The sequence below is a fragment of the Rutidosis leptorrhynchoides genome, chromosome 5 (genome assembly GCF_046630445.1).
Source record: "Rutidosis leptorrhynchoides isolate AG116_Rl617_1_P2 chromosome 5, CSIRO_AGI_Rlap_v1, whole genome shotgun sequence".
NCBI classification, from domain to species: domain Eukaryota; kingdom Viridiplantae; phylum Streptophyta; class Magnoliopsida; order Asterales; family Asteraceae; genus Rutidosis; species Rutidosis leptorrhynchoides.
In genome coordinates, this window is record NC_092337.1 from 350208805 (window position 1) to 350236244 (window position 27440).

Genomic DNA, 27440 nt, shown 5'->3' on the forward strand with positions numbered 1-27440 from the left:
ACAAATGATATAGGTTCGTGAATCTGAGGCCAACCCTGCATTGTTCAATATCGTCATATGTATTTTTACTACAAAATACATACTGTGAGTTCATTTGATTCACTTTTACTCTTTACATTTTTGGGACTGAGAATACATGCACTGTTTTTACAACTGCTTTATTTAATGCTTTTAAAATATATTTTTGAACTGCGAATACATGAAATGCTTTTATAAATGTTTGACGAGATAGACACAAGCAAAACATTCCTCGAATGAATTATGTGGACATGATAATTGCCACCGTTGAATAATGTGGACATGATAATTGCCACCATTGAATTATGTGGACGTGATAATTGCCACCAATTGATATGAATATTGATGCGTTGCGAGGTGTATATAAAATAGTTATTATTTTACTAGGAAAAACTATTAAATACGATACAATTTTACACAAGATATTTATTTATTTATAGAATGGATATACTTAAACCTTGCTACAACACTTATAGGCAGTGTACCTAATCGTACAGTAGTGTAGTTTTTAGTAAGTCCGGTTCGTTCCACAGGGAAATCTTTGAACAAAGCTCAACGCTATATTAGTTTACTTTTATAAAAATACAAATATATATATAAGTAATATTATTGTTATAAAGGGGGGTTTTTACCGTTTAATGACCGGTTTGTCGATTTTAAAACTTTAGTCGCAGTTAAAACCTAATGTAAAATATAAAATAAATACAAGACTTAAATTAAAGCGTAAAGTAAATAATGATAATGAAATTGCGAATAATAAAATTGCGATAATTAAAAGTGCAATTAAATATAAAATAAAGGAAATTAAATATGAAATAAAAGAATTATGCTTATTTAAACTTCCGTAATCATGATGTTTGACGTGTTGATTTTAGTTTTATGCCCATGGGTTAATTGTCCTTTGTCCTGGATTATTCAATATGTCCGTCTGGTTTTTGTCCATAACAGTCCATCAGTCATAAATATAAATTGCAAGTGTCCTTGTCAAATTATTATTATACCCGAAGTTAAATATTCCAACTAATTGGGGATTCGAATTGTAACAAGGTTTTAATACTTTGTTTAATGAATACACCAGGTTATCGACTGCGTGTAAACCAAGGTTTTACTACTTTGTTAACAATTACACCAATTACCCTTGAATGTAATTTCACCCCTGTTTTAATTATTCTAGTGGCTATTAATCCATTCCCGTGTCCGGTTAAATGAACGATTATTCGTACATATAAATACCCCGCCCATCGTGTCCGATCGAGTGTATATGGTAATTTATAGGGACGCCCAATTGTAAATCTTTATATTAACATTAACAAACTTTCATTTAGTTAAACAAATATAAAGCCCATTAATAGCCCATAGTCTAGTTTCCACAAGTGTCGTTCTTTTGTCCAAACCCCAATTATGGTACAAAGCCCAATTACCCAATTTTAGTAATTAGCCCAACATCATGATTACTTCGTTTTAAATAAGCATAATAATAACTTAGCTACGAGACATTAATGTAAAAAGGTTGAACATAACTTACAATGATTAAAAATAGCGTAGCGTTACACGGACAGAATTTCGACTTACACCCTTACAACATTCGCTAACATACCCTTATTATTAGAATTATAATTAAAATTAAAATATAAATTATAAATATAAATATATTTACGTATGAAGAGGAAGAAAAAAGATGTGTTAAATTTGATCAGAATTCGGTTGGCTTTATAGCCAGACTTGATTTTTTGGGGCTCCGCGACTCGCGGCAAAATGCCCTTAAAACTCCGCGAGTCGCGGAGAGGTATTTACAGCTCACACCCTTGGAGTTTCTTGCTGCCGACGGTTTTTATTATATATATATAATATATATATAATTAATATAATTAATTATATATTATATTATATTTATATACATAGTTAACTTGTAATTTTTAGTCCGTTGCGTCGAGCGTTAAGAGTTGACTCTAGTCCCAGTTCCGGATTTTCGAACGTCCTCGCGTACAATTTAATATCTTGTACTTTGCGTTTTGAATCTTGTACTCTTGTGATTTCGAGACGTTTCTTATCAATAATTGGAACCTTTTTGATTGTCTTTTGTACTTTTGAGCTTTTTGGTCGTTTGCGTCTTCAATTCGTCGAATCTGTCTTTTGTCTTCACCTTTTATTATTTAAACGAATATCTCTTGTAAATAGAACAATTGCAACTAAAAGCTTGTCTTTCTTGAGGAATAATGCTATGAAATATATGTTCGTTTTTAGCATTATCAAATATTCCCACACTTGAGCGTTGCTTGTCCTCAAGCAATATCGTCTTGAAATACTAGAATCACTTCTTTATTCTTCACACTTTGTACATCAGTGATTTCTATACGGCGGTATAAACAATGGTAGTAACGATATGGTTTACAGTCCCACATGACTATAAAAATTTAGATCCATTAAGGAAATTGGATCTTTATGAAAATATTTGATCTTTTGAAAATTAAATCTAGTTTTTACCCTAGATAAGTTTTCCGGAATAACCCTTTACCGGTGTTTGCAAAATATTTGTGGGTTTGGTGGGTTTCAGATTTGAAAATTTTAGCTCAAAACTTGCGGTTTTGTGTCACCCACTTGCTAACCTTGTATTTGGAAAGCAACACGTCCAGTTTACTTGTTCCGTATATTACCTTTCGGTAAACTACCGTCCGGTTGTAAAGGAAAGCGTTGAACAAGCAACTGTTAAGGCAATGTCCCGTGACATGCTTTTGATTATGGTCTATAACGTGTCGGACGCAATTACTATCCTTGGTAGGAGCAATAGTAAAGCTCACCCTTATAATTTTTCGGTCTGGCACAAGGTCCTGTCTTTGACCATGCTATGCAACCACCGTTCTTACGGTTGATACCCGATTTAGTTCAGGTGACCTAATGAATTCCAGGTGAATTCCTAGGATTTTACGTTCAATGGTAATGAACGCATTGAAAATAGGGTTTTCAGAAAACAAATCGGTTTGTAATTTTGATCAAAATATTTTCTCGTTTAAGCTCGAGTTTAGATATCATTGAATTCCATGAGTTTGTAATTCTCAATCTTTAAGGTCAATCTCAAGGATTGAGTAATATCAGGCTTAAAAGCTGATTTTTGATCTTTAAGGAGATTATCCTTTCTGGGGATCTGATTCATTAGTCTTATCAAGCTAATTTGCACGGTGCCCCCCCATTGTACGAGATAAATCCTTCTCATGGTTAGGATAAATCTGACCACTTGGCGACCCTGTTTGATGCTGAGGTCCGTGGATTTCCTGCTGATTTTAGTGATGACTTTTCTAGATTTTTCGTCAACCTACAGCTGGTCTGGACGACAACTTCATGACCTAAATCAAGAAGCGCGTTTCTTTTTCGGAAGACTTTACTTCCTTTTAATGATGGAATTGATTCATCGTGTAGATCCATCTCTTCTTTTCTTTCATCGGGTAAAACAGTTTAGTTTAGTCCAAAGCAAAAGTATTTTCAGTTATTTGTTACAGATATATGTGACATATGTTTAAAATAATTTGGTAAATTTTCCCACACTTGGCTTTTATTTTCCTTTTTATCGTCCTCTATTCCATTTTAAATGAATTTTAACATTTTAGTTTGTTTCTCAATTTATGTCCTTTCCGAGGTAACAATAATTTCGGTGTTAAAACCTAGTTTTATCGTTCATAAATATGTATAAACATGATTTTGAATTCATTTAATTGAAAATTTTGAAAAATTTTACTAGAATTGGGTAGTCAGTATATAAGACCAGGGCTGTTCTTTATTATCAGAGAGCACTAGATTCTAATACAACTACTGCTTTACTAGTATTTTTAATGGTAACCAAGTGTTTAATATAAAAATTTTAAAATCCGAAAGAATTTAATCCCTTCCCACACTTAAGATCTTGCAATGCCCTCATTTGCAAGAAATCAGTAACAATTTAAATTATTGAGGGTGATTTGTGTGAAAATGATTAAATTTTTACCAAAGTTTCCAAATATATTGGCGTTTGTTTGCTGAATGATAAATGGTGCACATCATTTGTTCATTCCGTCTTGTTGTTATTTCACATGTATTTTGCATCTTGTCGTCAAAATTAGTTGCTTTTGCTGAACTTAATGCCAGTCTTTGAAAATGCGTTGTTTTACCCTGTTGTGTACATAAGATAAACTGCAAACATATATACATATTTTTGAAGTTTGGTTTATTACCCCACATTCAAAAATTATTAAAATCTAAGAATAAAAGTTAGATAATTATAAAAATGATTACAATATTAACAAAAATATTAAATGTATCAATAATTACAAATTACAAAATAATAAAAAATAATAAGTAAACTAAGGATGATATTGGTACCAATAGGGGTTCCACGCATAACCATAAGTGCTATAGAATGCTTCGGCAGGGTCATACGTAGGATATGGTGGCTGCATCTCTATCGACCAAGGAGGGAAGACGGGTTTCGGTGTAGGAATATAGTTTCTACCTATATGTTGGCAATGCGCTATGATCTGGTTCTGATGAACTTGCCAATCTTCAAATGCTCTCTGTCTAGCATTTTCGTATTCCTGAGAAGCTATAAACCTATGCATTTCTTGCATCTCATTCCCCCCTCCTACATTACCTTGTTCCTGGTTTCTCTCTACCTGTGGATGTCTACCATTGTATCGTACTGCGGCGTTATTTCGCCGCTTCAAAACTTTCGCACCATGGTATACATTTAAACCTATAGTGTCGCGGGGTTCCGGCTCTTCTACTAATAATCCCCCCCGACTTATATCCACACCGAGATATTCACCAATCAAAGTAATAAAAATACCACCTCCTATTATGCTATGTGGACGCATCCCCCGAACCATAGCTGATAAATAATAACCCACACAATATGGTATACTTACAGCGTTGTGTGGGTCTCGAATACACATATGGTAAAACAAATCTTGTTCATTTACCTTTTCTTTGTTTTTACCCCTTTGTGTAATCGAATTAGCTAAAAACCTATGTATTACTCTTAATTCGGCTCTATCTATATCCAAATAAGAGTAGTTTCCCCCTTTGAAACGGTGATGGCTTGTCATTTGACTCCACACACCGTGTGTATCAAAATTCTCATCTATCTTTCTACCGTTTAGTATCAATCCTCTACAATCGGCAGACGCTAACTCCTCAGGCGTATATATACGTAAAGCCTGAGCCATGTCCAGTAAAGACATGTGGCGCATCGAACCGCCTAACAAAAATCTAATAAAAGAACGATCGGTTAAACTAGCTACCCGATCATTCAACTCTATACTACATAACAACTCTTCACACCATACTTTATATACAGGTCTGCGTATGGTGAATAAACATATCCAGTCATTAAAAGAAGAATTACCATACCTCTGTACCAGTAATTCCCTAATTGGCCCGGCCAATTCTACAGCTTCCAAGGGTCCCCATTCTATGACCCTCGGTACCTCAACAACCTTAGAGTGAAGAGTATGCAAACCCCGTTGATATTTTGGATAATCTATCCAAAGTCTGTCAAATCTCAGGTTCGGGTGCAACTGTTCCAAGTGCATATCTGAAAAGGTCATGACTGGATGAGGTACATCCTGCTTGTAGTAGTTATCTACCTCCTGTTGTTCCAAGTTCTCAGCAGGAGCATGGCGGGCTTGGGATGAAGATTCGCCCCTTTCATTCTGCAAAACACATCAAACACAAATTTTGTGCATCCAAATATGCATTAGTGTCAGCAAAATCATCAATCAAAATAATTATAATGACATTATCAATTTATATCAAACTTAAGCTTATTTTCACATTTTTATCAAATCTACACTTTTTCAAATAAGCATATACGAAAATTTTCGCCAAGTTCATAAGCATTCAACTCAAATAACATGTCAAAATAATCATTACTAGCAAATAAACAAGTCTCAAATGGCATTATCTTTCAAAAATCAAGTTCATGAATTTTGGACTTGAAAAAGTCCACTTTAATTCTCAAAATCATGTTTAGGCTCAAAGTTTGGATCATTTAACTACCTAGACATGTTACACTACTCAATTTAGAAACAATTCATGACAAAAATCGGCCATAACCTGTTTATATCAAAAAGCCCCAAATTGCTCAAGAACACAAACCCTAGATTATTCAAAATTTGAAGTTTAAGGCTTCTAATCATGTTAAACAGCATCAATCTAGGTTATACAAGCATAATACATAAACAATTTAAGTCTAATTACACTAAAAAGCATCAAAATCAAATTGGGGAAAAATAGCTCAAGAACACTAAAATTCGAATTAAATGGTGTTTAGGTGTAGAAATATACCGTTTTTCTTGAGTAGTTCTTAGATATCATCCTTCTCAACATGATTTTAGCAAAAAATTTGGTGATTAACGGTTAAAAATTGAGATTTTTGGAGGTGATTTTCGGTGGTTTTCGTGGGTTTTTCGCAGTATTTTTCGGGTTGTTTTTGTGTTTGTGTGTACTGATCGTTTCAGCTGTTTTTATTTTTTTCTGGGTTTTGGTCCCTCCGCGAGTCGCGGAGGTTTTGCACTGCAAACTCCGCGAGTCGCGGAGTTTACCCTTTTTTTTTTTTTTTTTTTTTATAATCTTTAACTTATAAAACAATTAAGAAATTAATTTTAAAATTTTGTTTCCCTTGTTATTTAGGACGAGGTCGTTTCGGATCGATGTCCTAGTCCGTCCCTCGACAAAATTTTAAAATTTGTCTTTTTGTAGCGATTGTTTTAAAAGCTAAGATTTTTGGGTTTTTTAATGTTTTTGGCATACTTTAAATCAATAAGATTAAAAATAATGATAATAAAAGTTCTCGTCCCTTCCTCGGGTAAAGCAATTTCGGTTCAAAGACCTAGTCTTCAGCTTACGACGAATTTTAAAAATCATATTCTTAACTTAATGAGATAAAGTAAATTTTTGTTTTTAAATTCACACAACTTAAATATAAAATTCAAAATTAAAAATTAAAAATTAAAAATTCACACCAAACTCAAAATTTAAAATGCATAAAATTAAAAATTAATATTTTAAAAATTCACACCAAACTTAATTTAAAAATTTATAAATTCATACCACACTTATATTAATTTTTCAAATATTTACAATTTTAAATATATTATTTTTACAAAATTTACAATATTAATTTAAGATTTAAATATTAATTTTAAAAACATGGTAAAAAAAAAAAAATTAAAAATCTTTTTGTCTTTTTATCCCACTTTAATCAATCAAATATTATCAAAAATATGCGCCCCTCTTTTCGGTAAAGAAATTTCGATTCCAAGACCTAATTTAACTCATGACGAATTTTTGAAATATTTTGGGTTGATTGATTAAAGATATTTATACCTTAAGAATAAACGTTAAATTTCGCAGTGATGTAATAAATTTTTGAATGATATCAATAATTTCGGTCGCCAAACCTAATTTTATTTAATACCAATTTAATACTTTTTAGCGAACAAATTAGCGTTTATTATCAAAAGGTTAAAAATAAAAATAAAAATAAAAACTGTACAGACATACCTGTGAAATAGATTTCTTAGTTATATGATCTATTATATTCATAAGATAGTCGGTTTAATTGATTTTTCATGGCTGCATAGGCGTAACCTCGAGCATTCATTGTCTTTTCTTCTAAACATATGAACGGTCCGTCTCTGCATAAAGTAACAAATTCGGTATTTGAATAGGTTTGATTATTTGAATATTTACCTCCATGTGACCATTTTCCGCATTTGTGACATCGTTCTAGGTGTCGTGCTCTTCTTTTCGCTGCGGATTTTGATTTTCCTTTACCAAATTGTAACTTATTATCTTCGCATCTGGATCCTTTTCTAACTCCGTCCATTCTTTCTCTGATTACTGATACTATTTCACTCGGTAGTATGTCATTATTTCTTTTAGTGATCAAAGCGTGTAGCATTAGACCATGGTTTAATTCACAGGCAGTCTTCATTTCGTAAAAACCTAAAAAAAATAAAAATTCAGAATGGGGGGAGAAGACTAGTTCTTTAGGGTCTGCTAGGGAAAGACCATACGTGTTCCATTTTCGAGAACTACACGAAAACAGACAATCTAACTCTAACAGAAATACATATTATCCTTTAAAGATTTGATTCTCCCCACACTTAGTTAGCTGTGGTGTCGAAATTGTGATTAACTTCGTTGTCGACTTCCATCGGACCCTGTATGTAATGTTTAACTCTGTGACCATTAACTTTAAATTCAATCCCATTTGAATTTATCAATTCTATCGTTCCGTATGGGAAAACTCTTTTGACTATGAATGGTCCAGACCATCTTGATTTCAATTTTCCAGGAAATAGCTTGAATCGTGAATTGAAAAGAAGAACTCTGTCTCCTTCTTTGAATTCTTTTGAACTTCTGATTCTTTTATCATGCCATTTCTTCGTTCTTTCTTTATAGATTAACGAATTTTCGTATGCTTCATGTCTTAATTCTTCTAATTCGTTTAGTTGACTTAATCGTAGACGTCCGGCTTCATGTAAATCAAGATTACATGTCTTCAAAGCCCAAAATGCTTTGTGTTCAATTTCTACTGGAAGATGACATGCTTTTCCATAAACAAGTCTAAAAGGTGTGGTTCCAATTGGAGTTTTGTAGGCTGTTCTAAAAGCCCAGAGTGCATCCTCCAATTTAATGGACCATTCCTTCGGATTTGATCCTACGGTTTTCTCTAGAATACGTTTTAAAGCTCGGTTGGTATTTTCAACTTGTCCACTTGTTTGTGGATGATATGCGGTGGAGATTTTATGAGTTACTCCATATCTTTTAAGAACTTTCTCAAGTTGATTATTACAGAAATGAGTACCCCGATCACTTATTAAAGCTTTCGGTGTTCCAAACCTTGCAAAAAGACGTTTTAAAAAGTTGACTACAACTCGTGCATCGTTAGTTGGGAGAGCTTGTGCTTCCGCCCATTTAGATACATAATCAATGGCTACGAGTATATATAGATTATTATGAGATTTTGGAAATGGACCCATAAAGTCAATACCCCAAATGTCAAATACTTCACATACTTGGATGACATTTTGTGGCATTTCATCACGTTGACTTATTTTTCCGGTCCTTTGACATGCATCACAGGATTTGCAAAGAAGGTGTGCGTCTTTGTAAATTGTAGGCCAATAGAATCCAGCTTCATAAACTTTTCTTGCTGTTAGTTGAGGCCCATAATGCCCTCCTGTTGGTCCTGTGTGACAATGGTTTAAAATTTTACTAGCTTCATCTCCAAATACACATCGGCGTATTATTCCATCGGGACAACTTTTAAACAGATGTGGATCTTCCCAGAAATAGTGTTTTATATCACTGAAGAATTTCTTTCGTCTTTGGTACGATAATCCTTTTTCAAGGAATCCACAAACTAAGTAGTTTGCATAGTCTGCAAACCATGGGATTTCTTTATAATCTATCTTCAATAGATATTCATCAGGAAAGTTGTCTTGTATGGCCGATTCATTTAGAACTTCTAATTCGGGATTTTCAAGACGAGAAAGATGATCAGCGGCGAGATTTTCTGCTCCTTTTTTATCTCGGATTTCAATATCAAACTCTTGTAAGAGTAAGATCCAACGGATTAATCTTGGTTTAGCATCTTGTTTTGAAAATAGGTATCTAAGAGCAGAATGGTCGGTATAGACCACCGTTTTTGCTAGAACTAGATATGATCGAAATTTGTCAAAAGCAAAGACAATAGCAAGGAGTTCTTTTTCAGTAGTTGTATAGTTCGTTTGTGCTCCTTGTAATGTCTTACTAGCATAATATATAGGTTGAAATCGTTTTTCAATCCTTTGTCCTAAAACGGCTCCCATTGCAAAATCACTTGCATCGCACATTAGTTCAAATGGTAGATTCCAATTTGGTGTTATCATGATCGGCGCATTAGTGAGTTTTTCTTTAAGAATATTAAAAGATTTGATACATTCATCTGAAAAGATGAATGGCGCATCCTTTTCTAGGAGTTTATTCATAGGAGTGGCAATTTTAGAAAAATCTTTTATGAAACGTCGGTAAAAACCGGCATGCCCTAGAAAACTCCTAACTCCTTTAACATTGGTGGGATGTGGAAGTTTAGCAATTACATCTACTTTGGCTCTATCCACTTCAATTCCTTCTTTTGAAATTTTATGTCCAAGAACGATGCCTTCTTTAACCATGAAATGGCATTTCTCCCAATTAAGTACTAGATTTGATTTTTCGCATCTAATTAGCATTCGTTCCAGATTAACTAGACATGATTTAAATGTATCACCGAAGACTGAAAAGTCATCCATGAATACTTCCATGCATTCTTCTATCATGTCATGAAAAATCGCCATCATACACCTTTGAAAGGTTGCAGGGGCGTTACAAAGTCCAAATGGCATGCGTTTGTAAGCAAACGTACCATAAGGGCACGTGAATGTGGTTTTCTCTTGATCTTCGGGTGCTATTGGAATTTGAAAATATCCGGAAAATCCATCTAGAAAACAATAGTAACTATTTCCGGCTAATCTTTCCAACATTTGATCTATGAAAGGTAAGGGAAAGTGATCTTTTCTGGTGGCGTCATTTAATTTTCTATAATCAATACATACACGCCATCCTGTTACAGTCCTAGTAGGAATAAGCTCATTTTTCTCATTTGTAATGACAGTCATGCCACCCTTCTTAGGCACGCATTGAACTGGGCTTACCCATGGACTATCAGAAATTGGGTAATTAAACCTGCATCTAGCAGTTTAATAATCTCTTTCTTAACTACATCTTGCATATTAGGATTTAGTCTTCGTTGGCGTTGCACATACGTTTTATGACCTTCTTCCATAAGGATTTTATGTGTGCAATACGAAGGACTTATTCCTTTAATATCATGAATCTTCCATGCAATGGCTGGTTTATGAGCTTTCAACACAGAAATGAGTTGTGATTTCTCATTTTCAGTAAGAGAAGACGATATTATTACAGGTAATTCAGATTCACCATGTAAATAAGCGTATTCCAAATGGTTTGGAAGTGGCTTTAACTCTAATTTCGGAGGTTCTTCTATCGATGATTTATATCGATATCTGTCTTCTTCTTTTAGCATTTTAATTTCTTCTGTTGTTGGTTCATATCCATTAGCTATAAGTGTAGCTAACATTTCAGCTTCATCAATTGGTTCATTACCTTCTCCTAAAGAACATTCTCCTGTTCCTTGTAATTCTGGAAATTCTTCTAATAATTCTGCATGTGCATCTATAGTTTGAATATAATAACATGTATCATCTGCAGATTGTGGTTGTTGCATTGCTCTATCAACTGAAAAGGTAACACTCTCATCCTCTATACTTAGGGTCAGTTTCTTACCGAACACGTCTATCATTGCTTTAGCCGTGTTTAAGAATGGTCTTCCTAATATTAGAGGAACTTGAGAATCTTCTTCCATGTCCAAAACAACAAAATCTACTGGAAATACTAAAGTACCAACTTTAACTAGCATGTTCTCCATTATCCCTCTAGGATATTTTATTGATCGATCGGCTAGTTGTATGCTTATTCTTGTTGGTTTCAATTCTCCAAGGTCTAGTTTAGCGTATAGTGAATACGGCATTAGATTTATACTAGCACCTAAGTCTGCCAATGCTTCTATTGAACTAAGACTACCCAGAAAACATGGAATTGTGAAACTTCCTGGATCAGATAGTTTTTCTGGTATCTTATTCAACAGCACTGCTGAACAATTTGCATTCATAGTAACAGCCGAGAGTTCTTCCATTTTCTTTCTATTCGTGATTAGATCTTTCAAGAATTTAGCATATCTTGGCATTCCTGAAATCACATCAATGAAAGGAAGATTTACATTTATCTGTTTAAACATATCCAAGAATTTGGATTGCTCAGCTTCAAGTTTTTCTTTCTTCATTTTACTCGGATAAGGAAGTGGTGGTTGGTATGGTTTAACATAAGGTTTATCCTTAACTGTGTTATCTTCATTAACCTTTTCAACTACCGGTTCTTTTTCCTTATCTTGATCAGGTTGTGGTTCTTGTGGAGTAGGAATAGTTTCATCAGAAGTTACAGGTATTTCAGGTGGTTTAAGTGTTGTACCACTTCTTGTGGTAATAGCTTTAGCTGTTTCATTCCGGGGGTTAGCATTTGTATCACTAGGTAAACTTCCCGGTTTTCTTTCACCTATTAACCTTGCTAGGTTACTTACTTCTTGTTCCAGATTTTGAATAGAAGCTTGTTGATTTCTAAATGCTTGAGCATTTTGTTCATTGGTTTGTTTTTGAGATGTGAAAAACTGCGTTTGAGTTTCAACTAGCTTTGTCATCATATCTTCTAAATTCGGCTTTTTATCATCGGTTTGTTGTGGTGGTTTGTTTTGAAAATTCGGTCTTTGCTGATTGTAAGTATTATTGGATACTTGTTGATTGCTAGGACCTTGTTGGTTGTTGTATGGAATATTTCGGTTATAATTCTGGTTTTGATTGTAAATCGGTCTTGGCGGTTGATAATTATTCTGATAATTATTTCCAGGCCTTTGGTTTATGTATGAAATATTCTCTCTTTGTTCCATTGTTAATTCAATACTTAGACAATCTTTTGTCAAATGTGGTCCTCCACACTGCTCACAACTAATTCGTATTGAGTGAATATCCTTAGTCATCTTTTCCATTCGTCTCTCGAAAGCATCTATCTTTGCCGAAATGGAATCTAAGTCATGGCTAGAATCGGCTCTAGCTGCTTTAGATGATCTAATGATATCTTTTTCTTGGTGCCACTCATGTGAGTGGGAAGCAGTATTATCAATAATTTTGTAAGCATCAGTTTCGGTTTTCTTCATAATAGAACCACCAGCTGCTATATCTATGTCTTTCCTTGTAGTGATGTCGCATCCTTGGTAGAATATTTGTACTATTTGACAGGTGTCTAAACCATGTTGCGGACATCCTCTTAACAACTTTCCATATCTTGTCCACGCCTCATATAGAGTTTCATTTGGCTTTTGTGTGAACGTAACAATTTCTGCTTGAAGTCTTACGGCTTTAGATGCAGGAAAGAATTGTTTAAGAAATTTATCAATTAAAACGTCCCATGTATCGATCGCCCCTTCAGGTAACGATTCCAACCAATCTTTGGCTTCTCCCTTTAAAGTCCAGGGAAATAACATGAGATATATCTGTTCATCCTCCACTTCTCGTATTTTAAATAGTGTGCAGATCCTATTAAAGGTACGTAGATGTTCATTTGGATCTTCCTTCGGCGCACCACTAAATTGGCATTGATTAGTCACCATGTGTAAAATTTGTCCTTTGATTTCATAATCTGGCGCATTAATGTCTGGATGAGTAATTGCGTGACCTTGGCCAGTGCGTTTAGCTCTCATTCGGTCTTCCATACTTAAAGGTTCCAGATTCTCCATAATTGAATTTGTTGAATCGGTATCACTAGATGCTTCAGATTTAATGGTTCGTTCCTCAACAATCTCTGTTTGAATGATTGGTGGTTCCGGAGGAAAGTTTAATGGTTCAGGATCTATGAACCGTTCCTGAATATTTTCTGGATTCTCAATTGTGAGGTTGGGTTCAAAAAATGGATTATCGGTAATTTGAACTGAAGTACTTGGTCGACTGGATGACGATTCTAAAGAAAAATCAACGGCGGTTATATTTGTTAAACGATGTCTTGATCGAGTTACAGGTGGTGAACGTACAAAAGGTGATGAACGTCTTGCTCGGTGCATTCACAGAATATCCTATTAGTTTTTAAAAGGAAAGAAAAATTATAATAAGTTATCCAATCAATAGACTTTTCTGATTTTGCCCACGTTTCGAATAGCCAAAAGATGCAGCAGAGGGGCAGGATTCGTTTGGTCTCAATATAATTGAGGACTGTTTGGCTCCAATAACCCGGTCCACGTACAAATCCAACTATTACTACGAACCAGAAAATTTTGATGTCTATCAATTTAACTACTCAAAATAAATTTTCGTAATTTTAAGAAATTTAGATAAGAAGTAGAAAAAAATTCTAAGTCCTAAAAACTAGAATGGCGAGAAATAAGAGAGAAAAAGAGTTCGTCGAAAAAGGTCGAAAAAGAAAAAATGGTTGAAAAATAAAAGGTGACGGAAAAATAAAAGAAACTTATAAAAACTTAAAAATACTTAACTAATTTAACCTTATTACTACAACTAACTTAAAATTATAATCGCAAATTGAAATTACTAATTGGAATGATAATTGATACATAGTAAAAGGTCTAAAAATATTAAAGCTTACAGGAAAAACTAAATCCCAAATGGAAATAACTTAAAAAGAAACTAAAACTTTAAAAGGCGTCGCAAAATTCTAAAGCACCTAAATCTTAGTCTAAAGAAAAAGCACTTAAGGAATTCTACGGCAAAGCCTAAAAATATAGGAGTAAAAATAACTATAGCTAAAACTAAGTTTAAAATTAAATATGAGCTAAAAAATACAAAAATTACGCTACAACGATTAAAAAGGGACAAAATATAAAAATATACAAAAAGTTGTAAAAAGTACAATTTTTATAAAAAATATTATTTTTATATTAATTATTTTATAAAACTACTAATTTTACAATTTAATAAAAACTTAATTAATACTAAATACATAAATAAATAAAAAGTAAAAATAAAACTAAAACTAAAAATAATAATAATAATAATTATAATTAGGTTTAATAATTAATAATAATTAAAAATAACCCGTAATCAATGCTTGATTAGGGTTTTGTCCGTGTGTCAGAAGGTCTCCGCGAGTCGCGGTAAATAAAGAAGAAAACCCCGCGAGTCGCGGGGTTCAGGAATTCAGTTGACAGCTTTGTGTTTTTACGCGTTTTTCTTTATTTTTTTTTTATGTTTTCTGTTTTTTTTTAATTAAATAAAAGATATTAAAATTAAAACTTATATTTTTATAAACTAAAATAAAAATAAAGAAACTTATAAAACTTAAATATTTAAAAAAATCTTAAAAATACATATATTTTTGTTTTTCTTTTTATATTTTTGAATATTTAAAACGTATTTTTACAAAAACGACTTTTAATAAAAGTAACTAAAAATCTTTTTTTTTTTTTTTATATTAGCGTTGCGCTTCCGGCTTTTAAGATAGTTCCCCGGCAGCGGCGCCAAAAATATACTTGATGCGTTGCGAGGTGTATATAAAATAGTTATTATTTTACTAGGAAAAACTATTAAATACGATACAATTTTACACAAGATATTTATTTATTTATAGAATGGATATACTTAAACCTTGCTACAACACTTATAGGCAGTGTACCTAATCGTACAGTAGTGTAGTTTTTAGTAAGTCCGGTTCGTTCCACAGGGAAATCTTTGAACAAAGCTCAACGCTATATTAGTTTACTTTTATAAAAATACAAATATATATATAAGTAATATTATTGTTATAAAGGGGGGTTTTTACCGTTTAATGACCGGTTTGTCGATTTTAAAACTTTAGTCGCAGTTAAAACCTAATGTAAAATATAAAATAAATACAAGACTTAAATTAAAGCGTAAAGTAAATAATGATAATGAAATTGCGAATAATAAAATTGCGATAATTAAAAGTGCAATTAAATATAAAATAAAGGAAATTAAATATGAAATAAAAGAATTATGCTTATTTAAACTTCCGTAATCATGATGTTTGACGTGTTGATTTTAGTTTTATGCCCATGGGTTAATTGTCCTTTGTCCTGGATTATTCAATATGTCCGTCTGGTTTTTGTCCATAACAGTCCATCAGTCATAAATATAAATTGCAAGTGTCCTTGTCAAATTATTATTATACCCGAAGTTAAATATTCCAACTAATTGGGGATTCGAATTGTAACAAGGTTTTAATACTTTGTTTAATGAATACACCAGGTTATCGACTGCGTGTAAACCAAGGTTTTACTACTTTGTTAACAATTACACCAATTACCCTTGAATGTAATTTCACCCCTGTTTTAATTATTCTAGTGGCTATTAATCCATTCCCGTGTCCGGTTAAATGAACGATTATTCGTACATATAAATACCCCGCCCATCGTGTCCGATCGAGTGTATATGGTAATTTATAGGGACGCCCAATTGTAAATCTTTATATTAACATTAACAAACTTTCATTTAGTTAAACAAATATAAAGCCCATTAATAGCCCATAGTCTAGTTTCCACAAGTGTCGTTCTTTTGTCCAAACCCCAATTATGGTACAAAGCCCAATTACCCAATTTTAGTAATTAGCCCAACATCATGATTACTTCGTTTTAAATAAGCATAATAATAACTTAGCTACGAGACATTAATGTAAAAAGGTTGAACATAACTTACAATGATTAAAAATAGCGTAGCGTTACACGGACAGAATTTCGACTTACACCCTTACAACATTCGCTAACATACCCTTATTATTAGAATTATAATTAAAATTAAAATATAAATTATAAATATAAATATATTTACGTATGAAGAGGAAGAAAAAAGATGTGTTAAATTTGATCAGAATTCGGTTGGCTTTATAGCCAGACTTGATTTTTTGGGGCTCCGCGACTCGCGGCAAAATGCCCTTAAAACTCCGCGAGTCGCGGAGAGGTATTTACAGCTCACACCCTTGGAGTTTCTTGCTGCCGACGGTTTTTATTATATATATATAATATATATATAATTAATATAATTAATTATATATTATATTATATTTATATACATAGTTAACTTGTAATTTTTAGTCCGTTGCGTCGAGCGTTAAGAGTTGACTCTAGTCCCGGTTCCGGATTTTCGAACGTCCTCGCGTACAATTTAATATCTTGTACTTTGCGTTTTGAATCTTGTACTCTTGTGATTTCGAGACGTTTCTTATCAATAATTGGAACCTTTTTGATTGTCTTTTGTACTTTTGAGCTTTTTGGTCGTTTGCGTCTTCAATTCGTCGAATCTGTCTTTTGTCTTCACCTTTTATTATTTAAACGAATATCTCTTGTAAATAGAACAATTGCAACTAAAAGCTTGTCTTTCTTGAGGAATAATGCTATGAAATATATGTTCGTTTTTAGCATTATCAAATATTTTTTTCCCTGATTATTATGCTTGGTAACCTAAGAATTAGAATCGGGTATGGCCCTAATTCACGCGAATTCTAAAGGTAGCTACCGGGTTTAACACCCCCACCCAGAATGTTCACTAGACGGAAGAGCTAGTGGGCATAGTGTTTACTACTTCGAAGTTTATATGATTATTATACAGACGAGATGTTCTATTTTGGGGATATTATTTATGCGCATTATATGTTAAGGTCGGTTACCAAGCCAAGCTATGAAAGCAATGAAAAGTGAATGTTATGTATCGAGAGAATGATTTTATACACAGGTTATGTGTATGTTATTTTTGTGCACGAGATATGTGTACGGTTACTAAGATTTATGAAAGATGATTTCGTACACGAGAAAAGTGTACTGTATTTAAAAGATATCGCATGTACATTACAGGTGAGTATAGGATTCGGGCCCATTTGTACCATGCAGGATTTAAATCTTGTGGTCTATCAAAATGATGAATTTTATTGTTTTATGATAAACCTATGAACTCACCGACCTTTTGGTTGACACTTGAAAACATGTTTATTCTCAGCAGGGCCGGTCCTGAGTTTTCCGGTGCCCTGAGCAAAGCGATAAAAAAGGGCCCCTATGCAGGGCCCATCCCGAAAATTTAAATGCCGAGAATGAGGTGGAAAAAAGACCCTTAGGCCCCAACGAATAATAATTGCGCGGTTGGTCCATGTGGTTTACATAAAATGGGGTGTTTGGTCCCTGAACTTCATTTTCGAGGTTGTTGGTCCCTGTGATTTTCAAAACACGCGTGGTTGGTCCCTGTCAGGGACCAACAACCCCGAAAATGAAAGTTCAAAACTGGTGTAGTTGGTCCCTGTTAGGGACCAACCACACGTGTTTTGAAAATCACAGGGACCAACAACCCCGAAAATGAAGTTCAGGGACCAAACACCCCATTTCATGTAAACCACAGGAACCAACCGCGCAATTTTCTCTAAGCTATTTAAAAAACGTCATTTGGACCTGTCTTAACAAAAAGCTATCTTTTTCTTCTTTTTGTTCTCATTCAATTTAACAATTTCACTTCACAACACACATCAATGGAGGTTGAATATAAAAAGGTTTGCTCTCAGTTTCTCCGTCATCAACACATACAGCTTCTTATTTGTATGCTTCATTCTTTCTAGTGCAAATTGATTAATGACTTAATGTAATGGGTTTCACTTATCTGTTACAGAAGTTGAATATTCAATTAATATGGGTTATTTATCTGTCATTAGAATTACGCATGTGGGTGTTATGTATATAATATACAAACTCATTTTCTATCAAAAATGGGTGTGACGTAGTTTGTTTTATAAAGATTGAATCTTAATCAACTGGGTGTTTTGTGTTTGCAATAAAATTGAATCTTTAGCAAATGGGTATTACTTATGTGTAATGTTTGGGACGGTCCACGTTTCTGCACAAGCTACTGTTTTTTTATACATCCCACATCGTTGCCTTAGTTATATAAGATATCATATAAATAAAAAAGCCCTGGGTTGTAAGCTTTTAAGTAGAATCGTTGTGCCTGATTACCGTGGGTTTCACTTCTCTTCACTCCTGAAAGTGTTGGGCTTAAAAATTTTTGTATGTATATACGAGAATATATTGGGCTCTTAAAATTATTGGGCCTGTGCGGTTGTACATGTTGTACCACCTTTGAGCCGGGTCTGATTCTCAGGTAAGACGTTGCATTCGACTCGTTGAGTTTATTGGATATACTATGAAATACTACGTAGTATGCATGCCGTCAACTTTCGATGAAATAAAAGTTTGTCTTTTAAAAACGAATGCAATGTTTGTAAAATGTATTATATAGATGTCAAGTACCGTTCGAATGCAATGTTTGAAATTTTTGTATGTATATATGAGAATATATTGGGCCCTTAAAATTATTGGGCCCTGTGTGGTTGTACATGTTGTACCACCTTTGGGCCGGGTCTGATTTTCAGGTAAGACGTTGCATTCGACTCGTTGAGTTCATCAAGATTATTATTAAGTCAATTATAGTCAATTATAGTTGGATATATTATGAAATGGTATGCATGCCGTCAACTTTCGATTAAATGAAAGTTTGTCTAAGATTATTATTAAGTCAATTATAGTTGGATATAGTTGGATATATTATGAAATGGTATGCATGCCGTCAACTTTCGATGAAGTGAAAGTTTGTCTAAGATTATTATTAAATCAATTATAGTTGGATATATTATGAAATGGTATGCATGCCGTCAACTTTCGATGAAATGAAAGTTTGTCTTTTAAAAACGAATGCAATATTTGTAAAATGTATCATATAGAGGTCAAGTACCTCGCGATGTAACCAAATGTAATGTATTCGTCCAGATGGATTAGGACGGGTCTCTACAGGTTTAGATTATCGTGGGTTTTTCGGGTCGTTGTAAATGTGCTCTGCTTTCATGATTTAAATTGGGTGCTTGCCCTTAAGTGGTATTGTGGTATGTTTTGGTTAACAAGATGTTTCCTTAGATTGTTGGCCCGTTCATTTGTAGTAACTTTTTGTTAGAATTCGTGTTCGATTGAGTTTTAGAATCGTTGATGTTGTATGTTTTTTAATTTAGCTTGTTGTGTGCTAGTCATTTCGTGTTGAAGTCATTGCATTGTAGAAGGTTCGGTGGAGGTCATGTTATATGTAATTCGCTTTGTATTTCTAGCATCTTGCTAGTTTTTATCAATTTAATATAGTTATTATTGTCTTTCAAAAAAAAAAAATTGTTGTTCATCATTTAATTTTTTAGTTGGTATATTAATCGATCATATCATAATAGCCGAACTGTTAAATTGCTATTAAAAATGTCTTTTAACTAAACTCGCAAATTTGCGGGTCTTTAACTAGTTTATGATAGAATGAGGAAATATATAGTATTTTTTACTATAGATTTTAAACTCAATGCAACGCATCCCGTTTTCCCATGTGTTACAGTAGTAAACGACAATGCTAAAAGTAATAGCAAGTGTAGGACAAATGGTTGTTTTCAAGGTATGGTACTGCCTAGGGTTGTTAACGAATCGAGCTTTTAACGAGCTACTCGAGTTCGGGCTTGTTTATCTCGAGTTCGAGCTTCAACGATTTCGAATTCGAGTCGATTTCGAACAAAAGATATTATTCGATTACTTTCACGAGCCAAGTACAATAAAGTTAATATTCGACTCGACTCGATCGAAAACTCGTTTAATAGTCGAACGAGTTAATCGAGCCGAATAGTTCGTATGCTCATTTATGTTCATACACGAGCCGAGCTTCATAAACGAGCCAAGCAACACCAGCCGAGTTTCATGAACTATGCAGAAAAATATATTATTGCTACGGACAAGATTCGAACTCTTGACCATCTTGATTGATTCCTTATGACTTTACCACTAAGGTAGAAGATGCTTTTGTTCTAACGTTGGTATTAATGGTACTTGCACGTAATTTTGTTATGTTTCATTTTTCTTACGAATATGCATAATAGCATAACTTATTTATTTGTAGGTTCCCTATTTAAAAATACATGTAAATATTTATAGATAAAACATACATTTACGTATTCAAATATATAAAACATACATTTACGTATACAATTAATATTCGAAATGAAATTCAACAAAAGTCTTGATTTACATACAATGAAAAAAAAATTAATAAATAAATAAATAAATAAAATAATATATGATACTTCTACTGGTAATTTCGTATCTATTTGGACTGTGAATACATCATGCCATTTGAAACTTCTAATGGAGCAAGAATGGTACTTTCAGAAAGCTTACCAATTTTATTTAGTTTCTAAGAAGTAAAAGAGTTTCATCCCACATTGGATGGTGGAAGAAACTTACAAGAAGAGATTCAACTATAAAAAGAGAGATTAAACAAGCTTATCAACTTAAAAGAATAAAAAATGTATTATCTATTTATATAAATATATACATTTATTCAATATAATAACTATCTTCAAATCTTGAGTTGTTTTTTATACAAATATTTTAGCTTCTTTTCTAACTATGAAAAGATCTTCATAAGATCTAAATGAGCTTAATCGAGCTCGAGTTCGAGCTTAATTGAGCTCGAGTTCGAGTTTAATCGTGCTCGAGTTCGAGTTAAAATATGAGCATCAAACTTAAGAATTTTGAACGAACATCGAGTTCGAATTCGAATATAGGAAAAATAATCGAGTTCGAACTCGAACAAAATATGAAATTTTTAATCGAGCTCGAGTTGAGTCCGAACCGAGTAATAGTTAAACGAGCCGAGCTCAAAATCTTCCTGCTCGACTCGAGTTCGGTTCGTTAACAGCCCTACACTACTGCCTCCACAAATTAATGTAACACCACTTGTAAAACTGATGAAAAAGTTCGTGGGTGATGTAAAATTACATTTTTATTCATATTTTTCAGCGAGAAAGTTATAAAAAAGAAGGTTATAGAAAGTTGTGAAAGGTTATGGAAAACAAAAAATATTTTGTTTTCTAAATTTAACCTACTACACCCACTAAGATAATAAATATTCGGTTACAAAAAGGTACTCCATTTTGGACATTATATATCATATGATTTGAAGACGGATGGTTATGTTTATTGATTCACATAACTTAAAAGTTAAAGATTATCAAAGTAAATCTTACAATTTGATATGAGTTTTTTTTAGATATGATCTTTTCAAAGCAAAGATCCTCCTCATTAGCATCATTCTCATCATCATTATCATCATCTATATTATGATCACCATCATCTTCATCTGCAAAATAAATTAAAAAAAACATCATTTAATTATTGTAATTTATTTATTTACAATATGTATGTATCTCTGTTATCTATAATTAGAAAACATTTATGATGCTATGATTCATGATGAAAATCTACATGGCAAAATTTCAGCCTTTAGATGAGTTGTAAACCATTTAATCTCATCCATCTAAATTCACTATGGCGTCATTGGGGATTTTAAGGGACAGTTAACGATAATAATTACTAACCTAACCTTGATCGGAATACAAAAAAACCGCTACGCCCCATATATCGGAAGATGTTGTCAAATACATGGGTTACACAAAACATGCCCTCAAACACACAACTTCATTCGTCAATTCGATCTATTGTGATGTTGAGGACGTTATGAAGCATCGATTACGATTCAATAGGTGAGACTATCGTTTGTTAATCTTTTATTTTGTTCAAATAGTTAGGGTTTTATGATTATTTGATTTGATTTGTGATATTTAGATTTCGATTAATTGGGGCTGGTTGAATTAATTATTGTTGTGGTTCTCGATTTGTAATATATATCACCATTCACATTCATTGTACATATGGGAATTTATTCGTTCCAGTGTCTTTTCGTTTTTCAATTTTTAGTGTTTAAATTCAAATAAAAGCGTGTTATCACATGCGATCAAGGTTGCCAGAAAACCTTAAATCAACTATTTGGCATATCTAAGGTTTTGCACTAACGATAAAAGATGATCGGAAGACGGTTTATTTCGTATCTCGGACGCAACTCATTCGGGTACCAGTTTCATAAATTAGTAATCTATATAGAGAACTTGTTATAAGTCGTTAACAATGTGATTTTTCATTTTATGAGATATATCAACATTATAAAAATGTGAATTTTAACACTCTGTATTTGTTGTTCACAAATATAGTTTGACCAGTATGCATTATCAATTTCATCAAATTGATTTAAATGTTTTATGACTATTGCCAAACTTTGATTTTTCTGTAGACCTGATAATTGGTGATGATAATAATTTAATCATAAACCAAATTTGATTGTTCGCTCTTTTATAATTTTTACATATTGCTACCAAACGATATCCTGTTTATATGTGGAGGTGCTTTCATAGATCTCGAAAAGACCTTTGGAAATGTTTGTGCTAACTCGATAGTTTTTTTTCAGTGTTCATATTTCAGAACATCGATCTGTTATATCCAAATGGGACTCTTTTATTGGGTTTGGGGCACCTGCTATTGCTAACATTAGAGCTGGAGCTGTTACAACTGCAGCTGTGACTTCGTCCCTGTTGGAAACTATAAGCTCATTTCGTCACTATGAACCAATTACACTTGCATTGTTCTCGTGCCGTGTTCGCTTGACAGCCTATTACACTTGAGGTTGGAGGAAATAGTCCTATAGTTGTGTTCGAATCAATGTTGACAATTAGAAGCATTTGTTTTGCAGCATCATTTTGTGTTGGACAAATGGGCATAACCGCAGTGCGAGTAAGTTCTCAATAAATTCGACAATTGACAATCATATATAATAGTTGGGCGTAACCCCATCTTTTATATTTTAGTTTTTGTAATATAATAACAATCATTTTTATCGTTTACATAACCATCCCGGGCTGGTACACTAATTGATCGAGTTTCAAAGAAAAATCTGAAGATCTGTAATCAAAGGGTGTAGAGGAACATCTCTTAATCGATGGTATGTTACTCTGTCTTAATTTTCTTGGTCTGTACATCGTTTTGTATAAATCGAAACTCATGTAAAAAACTCAAATTAAATCAAGATGGTGTTTTAATATGCACGAAATGGCCCATTTGTGACGAAGGCATGGAAGATGTCGTATCTAGATGCAAAGAATATGATGTACCTTATGTCCTATACCGGCCCAAGATTTTTACATATTTAGATATGCTACATTGAACGAAAATATCCAGGTTACAAATGATACTGATATGCTTATGACATGTTTAATTCGTTATGGAAGTGAGTCCATGTAGCAGTTTTTTGTTCGACACTGATTTTTAATAGTACTTGGGTGGGTTGCTAAGTGTTCCCTGATATCCTTGCTAACTTTACATGATGTTCCCTAATGTCTTATTTTTTAATTCACATTCTCACTTTCATCTATATTTGAAAAGTACCTTTTGTCTTAATCATCTTTATTTGAAAAGTACCTTTTGTCTTAATCTTCTTGATTTGAAAAGTACCTATTGTCGTTTCATTGGATAATGTAGTGTTTTGGGTCAAAATTTTATAAAATACAAAAGCAAATGTCATTCGAACCTATTATCTTGCAAGTCCTTTTATCTTGCAGGTGCTAAAAAGGCTTTATTGTTGGGTGAAGTTTGAACTCAAATGCTTTCAACTTTCAATCCGTGAGGATGCATGATGCAGGTACATTGTATTTATGGACTGATGAAGATGGCATGAAAATAAATGTGTACATGAGTCTCTTTTCTGATTTGATTTATATCACATCCAGCCTTTGTACTTTCAACTTATAGAAAAAAGAGGTATGACATCATTCATAGTTATAAGGTTAGTCAAATGTAAAACTCGATATTCTATTCATGTAATTATTTCTATAAATTTTTATGGAGAGTTTGACCACACAAGTTTGACTACGAAATGGATGAAACATGTTATGAATAGTGATAACAGAATTGACTAGATGTTTTTACTTGCATTGGTAAATCTCATAGCTTTAAGTAGAGGATGTAGTTTCTAGACATCTTTTTGTGAATGGGTCAGTATGAGTTTTCATTTGTGATGGGTAAACCTGATAATATTAACTAATCTCACGAGTTTACCTTTTGACAGTTATTCATTGCTTCTACCATTTATCTATAGAGATACATGCATCTTCATATTTTCAGTCATGTGTGGTTCCTGTATTTTTAATGAGATATATTGATCAGTATATTCAGTCACCGTATGCATATAACAAGTGGTTCTCTTAAGTGTGTAATTTTAACAATTGTTCAGTTATATTTTCCAACATTATATGCAAACAAGAACCATTATCATGTTGCACTTTGTTTGACGAATTGCTTAACTATACAAGATACGCATTGTCCGGGCTAATACTCTTAACTTTCATTTAATACTAAAGATTTCTTGTAAAATCTCGTGAAATTGCGGGTTATAATAAAAAACATGTCACTAATTAAATTTCTTATTTTAAAGTCTATATTTGTTGATTAGTTTTTATTTAGGAACTTTTTTATAATTTTAAGACAGTTTAAGACCAGCACTAAAATCTTCTACACTTTTATATTAAATTTTTAATGTTTTTTGATATTTGTCGATTTGTTATTGACATATATTGCACTACTATTACTTATATGATTGACATAAATTACTTATTAAGAATATATTTTTAAAATTTTGTATGACAAAATACCCGCGAATGCGCGGGTTATAAACTAGTATAAACTAAAAATAAGAAATAAAGAGAGACCTAACTTCTACATTTAGATGTAAGATCTTTATCACATCCATTTGCATCAAAAAATAAGACTTGAAAAGTGTTTGGATCAATTAACCAAAACACAACAATATCCTTAATCCCCAATTTGGCATCTTTAGCCAATACATCCCATCCATGGCAAAAATAGTAATCTTCACCCTTTTTTATATAAACTTCAACTTCCATAAATGCTCCCCTGTTGCAGTCTTGACTGGATTTTCAGGGATCTTTTCCAAATAACTTCTCACAAAAGCATTTGGCAATTTCTGCAAAACAAAATTCATCATTGCATACATATACATATATATATACATACATAATACACAAGTATGAAAAAAAAAAAAAAAGAGAATACCAAATGAGGGTCAGAAGGGTAACGAATGACTTTGTAAAAGGAAGGACAATCATATCTTCTTTTGGCTCAAATTTACTATCAATTGCCATTTCACATTAAATGGTGTCAATATCAAGAGAGAAGATGAAAGAATTTGGAATCAAAAGAAAAATGATGTCTACCTTTTTCTCTCAAAAATCAAAGTCCAACTTCAAACCTTCATATCCAAATTCCATTTTCATCAAACATACATACACCTTTCCAACCAACTGCAATCAACAGAATGCACATGTTAATCATCAACAACATCCTATTTTTTCTAAAAAGGCTACTATTTTTTTGGGTGGATTATCTAGATTCACTAATCCTACTACTATCAACAATTTCTTACACGAGTTTGGCATTATTCAAGGTATCTCTTGGAAGCAAGATCGATCGTTTGCTTTTGTCAAATTCGAAAATACGTTTCAAGCAACCACTGCCATTTCAACGATGAATGGCAAAGTGATTAATGGAAGAAGTTTGTTCGTTGGATATGCAAAAAATGATGTCTACCTCAAACCCATTTCAAACGGCTCTATTCCACAAAAACCCAACTATCAGAATACTCATGATTTCAACCCAATAATCACTGTCAACAATCCAATTATCAACTTATCCATTAATCAAGAAACGTGTGATCGCCTTTCTTTATCTGCAGTCATCATAGACAAGGATCCAATCGAAGCTCTAAAATTACTCAATTGGCTAAAAAGTCGTTTCATCGAAATTGTTGCAATCTCGGCTTGGGGGCCTTATTGCTTATATTGTACAATGTCGAGATGAACAAAGCTACAAAAGAATGACTATGGGCCCATCAATGAACAATTTAGAGTTCACTGAAGTTATCCCGATGGCCAAAAAGATCAATTCGTATTTTAGAATCATCAAAGTGATGATTGAAGGCATTCCGTTCGATTGTTGTTCTTCAAATTGCACTATTGAAGTTGCAAAGAATTTCGGTAGAGTAATTCATGTTAATCGTAATTCATACAACCTTAAACGGGCCGATGTCTTACACGCTTTGATTGAAGTAAATGATCCGGGCCTGATTATGTAACATCCCGCATTTTTCCGTTAAATTTATTTTAACGCCGTCTTTTTTAAAAATAATATCTTTTGTTATTTAAATTCGTAGTTTCCGTTGACTAACGTTCATAATATTCCCGTTATTTAATTATAACATTACTCGTTTACTCGAGCGTTTTTAAAATATTCGTTTGGTAAATTCCCGCACCCGCTTTCAAACTTGAGGGACCAAAGTTGCAAAGGGACCAAACTAGTTGACTAGGTCAACTAGTCAAATCCCACTCTCCACCATTCATTCACTCCATCCTCCACCTCCCCATTTTCTCTCTACTTCCATTTTATGGACTCAAACACCCAACTCACAAAATCGTCATCTAAATTCGAATCAAGAAGCAAACATCGAAACAAATTACATTTTCGTGATCCTCTCTTCATCCTCTACATTTTGGTACCAATTTCATCTCGTTTGGGTAACATTTCTAAAACACTAAATTTCTCTAAATTCATTTTATATACTTGAAATGGTGTTAGTTAGTGTCTATGGCTCGTGTATAACATGAATATATGTTTTGTTTGCTCGATTCGTTGTTTTGAGTAACTAGTTTGAACATTTGAATTGGGTATGCTTAATCTTTGATTTTAGATGATTAAATGTTGTTTAAATGTTAAAGTTCATGAATTAAAAGTGTTACTAGTATCACTAGCTTCGTTTTGATGC

General features: G+C 33.0%; 1 long non-coding RNA gene across 1 annotated transcript; it reads left to right on the forward strand.

The window, feature by feature from the left end:
* Positions 1-22113: 22113 nt before the first annotated feature.
* LOC139848300 (uncharacterized) lies at positions 22114-24375 on the forward strand. Its single transcript, XR_011759908.1, has 3 exons — positions 22114-22260; positions 23019-23549; positions 24166-24375. It is a non-coding gene; the product is annotated as an uncharacterized lncRNA (long non-coding RNA).
* Positions 24376-27440: the final 3065 nt, after the last annotated feature.